The sequence below is a fragment of the Macrobrachium nipponense genome, chromosome 38 (genome assembly GCF_015104395.2).
Source record: "Macrobrachium nipponense isolate FS-2020 chromosome 38, ASM1510439v2, whole genome shotgun sequence".
Taxonomy (NCBI): Eukaryota; Metazoa; Arthropoda; class Malacostraca; order Decapoda; family Palaemonidae; genus Macrobrachium; species Macrobrachium nipponense.
Window position 1 is genome coordinate 10620342 of NC_061098.1, and position 7302 is coordinate 10627643.

A 7302-nucleotide genomic window follows, 5' to 3' on the forward strand; every position below is an offset into this window, starting at 1 on the left:
ACAATATAGAGCTCAGCGATGCCATATTCAATTCCCATGACGTCTGATCTGGTCGCTACACGGCGTAATCTTCGCGCTCTAGCGATTCTGACCCTTATGTAACCTTAGCATATAGATCACACAGGCATCTAATTTTACTCGACACTTCAACCACTATATCGCCGTCAGTCAGCATATTAGCCGTGGCAAAGACGCTTTTTTTAGGACGTGTGGCGTTAAGATGTCCGTGCACGGAATTCATTCCGCTATGACGTATCATTTGAAAGTTTTTTTTAATTTAATCTCGTATTTAAAAACGTCGGCTGGAGTAGTATTACTACTACTACTACAACCGTCGCCATAAACGTAACGTTGGTGGGACAAGCTTTATATGAACAAACAAGGGTTTCCCAATGAATCATCATAACCTCGGCTTGATTGTCACTGTAGCAGACTGAGTAAAGGGTTTGGCGCTGAACACGTGAACCGCTTCCCTTTTCTATTATCGTCAATGTTATTTTTTAGCTTTTTATTCTATTTTACTCCGATTTCTATTACCTCCAAGACTTTCAAAAGCAGAAAACTGGCATTGTTCCAGACACGACCCAGAGAGGTTGTTCACGAAAAAGTTTCAACTTGAAATACATTTTGATTATTAAAGAAAGCTTGATTTAACGACGAATTTCAATATATTTTACTCGACAGTCGCTTCTAACCTCTGATTTGTGTTGATTATGAGTGACGGTGAGTAATTGCGTAGGTAATAGGCCTACCTTGTACTGAATAATTAAACGTTTAAAAGAATACGTTATTCGTTTATTCAGAACTTGCATAAAAAGCAAAGCCATTATGCCGTTATTATCTGCAATTAGATAGTAGACTGAGATGTTACATCGAATTTTCGCCTTTTTTTTATTAAAAAACAATAAAAATGTCTGTGCAGGCATAGACCTGACACGACGTCAAACCATTTACCTAATGTTCCACGGCAGACGAGGAGAGAATAAATTGTGAAACGGTTTTTTTTTTCTTTTTTCTAAAAATAAACACCGATAAAAAAAAATCTTCCTTTTGAATTTCTCATAACTTTTACACATTGCTAGGGTGATCTCCATAACACTCTTTCTTTTAGAAAGCGGCATGCTTTCATTCTTTGTGGTTAGACCGCACACTTTCTGATATTTTTTCTTTTCCTTATATAACTCACGCAAGCTGTCTCCCCAGTCTAGATAAATTTTGCAAAAGTTTTTTATTTATCTATCTTGAGAGAGAGAGAGAGAGAGAGAGAGAGAGAGCCTTACCTTACCTTACAGACCTTACATCTTGTTCGGGTTGCCCCAGGTCCCTCAGTGTGAGGCACCTCTAATGTCTACCAGAGAGTTGCTAGTGCATCTTCCGGTATATTTGGCATCTTCCAATCTTCGATGGTCTGAGATGAAGCTTAGATATTTGTCGAGGTTATTCTTAAACACCTCTACGTTCACTCCTGATATATTCCTCAGATGGGCTGGCAACGCACTGAATAGACGCTGCATTGTCGATGCTGGTGCGTAGTGGATTAATGTCCTGTATGCTTTCCTCATTTTTCCTGGTATAGTTTTAGGCACTATTAATCTACCTCTGCTTGCTCTTTCTGATATTTTTAGGTCCATGATGTTTTCGGCATTGCCTTCTATCTGTTTCCATGCCTGAATTATAGGTCCATGATGTTTTCGGCATAGCCTTCTATCTGTTTCCATGCCTGAATTATCATGTAGCGTTCTCTTCTCCTTTCTAGACTATATAATTTTAAAGATTGTAGTCTTTCCCAGTAGTCAGGATCCTTAATTTCCTCTATTCTAGCTGTAAAGGACCTTTGTACACTCTCTATTTGTGCAATATCCTTTTAATAGTGTGGGTACCATACCATATTGCAATATTCAAGTGGACTACGAACATACGTTCTATAAAGCATAATCATGTGTTCAGCTTTTCTTGTTTTGAAGTGCCGTAACAGTATTCCCATTTTTGCTTTACATTTTGCCAATAGAATTGCTATTTGATCATTGCATAACATGTTCCTATTCATCATCACACCAAGGTCTTTTAACTGCTTCCTTATTTGTGATTGTCTCATTATTAGGTCCCCTATATGCATATAGCTTTCCTTCTCTATCTCCATAATTTATTGATTCAGATTTATTAGAGTTAAATACCATCCTATTTACCTCTGAGAGAGAGAGAGAGAGAGAGAGAGAGAGAGAGAGAGAGAGAGAGAGAGAGAGTCTCCATTTACACATCATATCCGTGCCGTGTTAAGCTTCAGTTTTCCGTCAAAATTGTGAAATCCTCACCATTGCCATTACCATATTTGCAGTCTGTGTGTTCTGCGCCCTAGAATTATTCTTCTTTTTAAACTTCTACAATATTTTTTTTTTCTCAAAGATGACGTCTATTAATTTTAAGGATAAATCCAATGACACAGACTCTTTCTTAGAAAGTACGACAGACGGCACAAGGATTTAAAGGAGATGAACAGAAGGAATTTAGACCAGGAGAGAGTATTAAGATTTGTTTGAAAATGAGAACGTTGTAGGCCTATGTGGCATATATTTTACACCATTAGAAGGCTAATGGTAAAATTGATAGCGGAAATGTGGAGGGTGGTGGATTAGAAGTTTGTCTGATGGAAAAGTATCTTCATAGAATTGCTGCGAAAAAAAAAAAACAAAGAAAGTATGCTAGACGCATATTCAAAATTATAGGATACGAAAGTGAATAACGTAGAGAAACTGCGAAAACTATCGACGATAAAGATGAAAATATATGAGGCAAGTTTTTTTATAATGAGAAATATGTATAAAAAGACTGACTGCATGGCAGAGCATTCCTGAACACCCACCTTTATTCAGCCCCTTCTCGGGCCAAGCCAAGGTTAATGTACATTGACTGCGCTCACAAAACTGGTTTTTTTCTTTTATTTTGTTAAATCCTTGGTGTAGTCAAAACAGTACATTCATTTGTATGCTAGAGTCATGTTGTTATAGATCTATAAGCCTACACGTGGCTGGTGTTCAAATTTATCTTACTCACCTCTTCATCAGAGAGCAAAACTGCAAGTCACTCGGAAAAGAAACTCATGTTTTGGCAACGCATTATTCTTTACTATTAAAGATTATCATAATGGTCAAAGTCATCCATGAACGGAATATTAAATACGTTATTCTTGATGGCGAACATTTAGACGTCATGACAGAAAATCAGCAGTTTTCTTTGTTTTCTAGGTTTGCGATGTGTGAATAGGCCTAGTCTAGGATATTAAAGTGCTTAGGTCATCTTTTTCCATACACGTAGAATATCAAAGTGCTTAAGTTATCTTTTTGCATATGTCTATGATATCAACGCCCTTGAGATATCTTTTTGGATAGGCCTAGGATATCAAAGCGCTTAGATCATCTCTTAGCATAGGCCTAGGATATCAAAGTCCTTGAGCTATCTCTTTGCATTAACCTAGGATATCAAAGTGCTTAGATTATCTCTTTGCAAGGCTTAGGATACCAAAGTCCTTGAGAATTATTAATATGTGTCTGCATAGGCCTAGGGTATCAAACTGTTATCATCTTTTTGCATAGGACTAGAATATGAAAGTGCTCATATTATCTTTCTCCACAGAACTTTTAAAATAAAATGAAGTCTTGTACGTACGTCGGTACTACGTACATGCTGTAATTAAGATTGGACTGTCGTGTGTAAACACGGAATTCACGTGTTGGGTGTGTCAGCAAATAGATAAAAAAAATAAAGAAAAAAGTCTAGTGAAAGGCAAGGCGAGGGAGACAGTGTGCTGGAGAGAGAGAGAGAGAGAGAGAGAGAGAGAGAGAGAGAGAGAGAGAGAGAGAGAAGAAGAAGAAGGCGCGGGAGCAGACGAGAGGAAAGTGAGGAACGTGAGGAAAAGGGAAGAAGGAAGGAAGGAGGCCGTGAGGATGAGAAGCAACTGTCATTATGAGAGAGTACACTAGCTTTAATATGAACCGATTCCCAGGGCAGGGAGGTGAAAAAAAGGAAAAAAAAAAAAAGAGAGAAATAAAAAAAGTCCGAGCCTCGGTTCGTCGATATTAAAATGTGCGCATTCGACCGTTTCCCCTGAAGTCCACCACCACCTTTAATTTCAAAACCGAAAAAAGACGTATAATAACAAATATGAAAATAACACCCATTATTTCGATCCCGGGAGAGCGAGCCGTTCTAATTTTATCGCTTTGTTTTTAGAAATAAACTAACTTACATTAAAGAGAACGCGATTTCGTTGTCCATTTTTAACACACTAGACCGATTCATTGTATAAAGTATATACAACAGACTTGTTATTCGTGACGGCGAAGAGATATGACATTTGAAACACAATGGTATGCAACAGTGCTTTTAGATGTTGCCGTCATGTGTGTTTTTTTTCTTTAGGAGCATTAATAATAATAAAAAAAAACCCTGCTTGTTTGTAATCTATCGAGACGGATGTTTACTTCCGTCAAGAGAGACGAAGTATATAATATATTACTCTGTCTGGGAAAAGGTCTTGTCCGTCTCGATTACCACTTCGAATTCGATTTATGGAAGCTTTTCAACGATTTTAATTAACCTGCCACCTCACAAGCGAGAGAGAGAGAGAGAGAGAGAGAGAGAGGAGAGAGTCTGTTATCAGCGTGCCGTTGAGAGAGAGAGAGAGAGAGAGAGAGAGAGAGAGAGAGAGAGTAAGCTCACATACGTCATACAGCCTGCCTGGTGACGTGACATTCCTATCGTGGACGAAGTAAATGAACAAATCGAATCGAGTGTTTTCAATTCTCGAGCGACCGGGCTCCATTTTTTTTATTGTTTTTTTTTTCGTCCTCTTCATTTGCTATCCAGCGAAGTGGTTCGAAATATAGGGTTAAAAATATAAATAGAGAGAGAATGGTTGATTCGCACTTTATAGAAGAACGTAAATATTTTTTCCTTTTTTCACGGGGTAAGCGGAGGTCGGCGGATACGGCAAAGGTATTTTCGTATCAGACTCGAGTCCCTAGCCCCGCCACCCGCCCCCCCCCCCCCGAGCCCTAGCAACTTTAAAAAAAAATAAGAAGAGGATAAAGGTGCTGGAGTAGGGGTTATAGAAAGGCTCTCCCAGCTGCGAAGAAATCGATAGACCTATGATGAATCTCTCTCTCTCTCTCTCTCTCTCTCTCTCTTCTCTCTCTCTCTATAGTAATCCATTTCAAGCAGTGTTAGTCATTTTTCTTAATAGTAACTAACACATCTTGCAGGTAACGATATCGCCGCTCTGATCAACAGAGGCACAAAGAATTTTTTTTTTTTCAGACAAAGACTTCATCACTATATCAGCTTAAAACTACTTATCCATATACGTCTATATGCTTGGACGTGACGTACATGAAAAAGACGGGCTTATACTCCAAATGCTCGCATACGATTCGAGACGAGACAGTAACAGCAGTATTTTAAAAAGAACGGGGAAAAAACTTCTTAGCCATCGGCTGTTTAAGCTTCCAAACAAATAGGTGACGAGCGATCTGGAGGTCTAGGCCGAGCGAGCGAAATTTATTTATTACGAAACGGCCAAAGATCAAACGCGGTTTTGGACATTTGCCTTTGAAAACAACGCCAACGGCCACTCTCAAAGGATATATCTCCTGAAATGACATTTAAACGTGGCGGTACCCAACGCGGGATGTTGTGTTTCAGGGTAGATTAGGCGATTGTTTATATAGTCCACTCGTGTGCGTGTGTGTGTGAAGCTAATAAGGCATATATAGCGAGATTATTCTAGTACTGCTTTTTCGATCTGCTTCGCCATGTTTGTGTATAGTACAGGAAGCTGATACACAACTCATATTTTACTGTTTGATAGACTTGCTTCACTATATGTTTCGTCTCTCTCTCTCTCTCTCTCTCTCTCTCTCTCTCTCTCTCTCTCTCTCTCTCTCTCTCTCTCTCTCTCGGTGTGTGTGTTGTGAGTAGCACAGGAAGCTGATACACAACTCATATTCTATTGTGTTGATAGACTTGTTTCACTATTATGTTTGGTCATATGCTCTCTCTCTCTCTCTCTCTCTCTCTCTCTCTTGTTGTGTGTGTGGTTCCTCACAGAAGTCTTGATAGGCTGAAACAAAACTCATGTCGTATGGTTTGATCGACGTTGTTTCACTCTGCCTGTGGTCAAATGATGTCTCTCTCTCTCTCTCTCTCTCTCTCTCTCTCTCTCTCTCTCTCTCTCAGAAGTCTTCACAAGGCAGACCTGCAGGTGAAGCCTACACGATGGCGAGGGGAACCTCGTACTAATGCATTGTGACGCGCTCTCAGTTATTTCAGACCATCTGGGTCAACCTAAAGATCCGGTTTCCTTTTAAAACTTGCGCCTCAATCTTGAAAACACACTCAGATAAAATGTGAATAAAAATTCGTTTGACTTTGATTCTTCAGCGTGTACACAGAGCGTGTGGGAGGCCAGGAGATTGATGCTATGTGTGGGGGGAAATGGTATTCTAATTAGACTTATGTTCCTCTTGGGAGTTTGGATATCAATTCCTAAGAGCATGTTGGACTCCAAACAACATATTGACGGATTTGTGTCTATCAAAACTTTAAAGGGAATTAATTCAGCTGATTTTGGTTAGCAGTTAATGGTAAACGCTGTTAAAACTTCGCATGCAAGCACTCAAAAAACATCTACTTCTTGTAGGGATGTAGATTAAAACAAGTACTATGTGTAAAGCTTATAAATGCAAGAACTTATAAACTGGCAGGATTCTTTATGGTCTAGATTGTCAAGTAAACTTTATAGACGGATGAGCAAACAAAATCAAGTGCTGTGGCCATCTCAATCGCCGGCCTCTTATCAACAAGCAAACACCACCACGCAGTACTACGCCGCCGAACCTGAGAATGGTGAATTGCTTGAAAACCATTAATTCAGAGAGAGACGGCACTTTCCCATATCTCGAAACGCATTCGTAACTAAATAATGAATGGGTAAATCATAAGATATTCATATAAATAAAAACAAATAAAAGGGCCACTTATCTACCCACTAGATTTCATTGACAATTTGCAGGTCTGAGCTGTGAAATGGAAACACGAATTTCGTCTACCAACTGATACGCCCAGTGTAATTATTAGTATCTGAATACCTTTGAAGAATTTATGCCAAATACTTTATAGATCACACATAAAGGAATTAATCTTTCGAAGTGTGGGCGTTATGAAGGCTCGAAGAACTGTGAAATTATGATGAACGGTTCACGCGGGAATATTCAAGTTCATGACCTAAATGTCAAGCGGGTGGGGGGG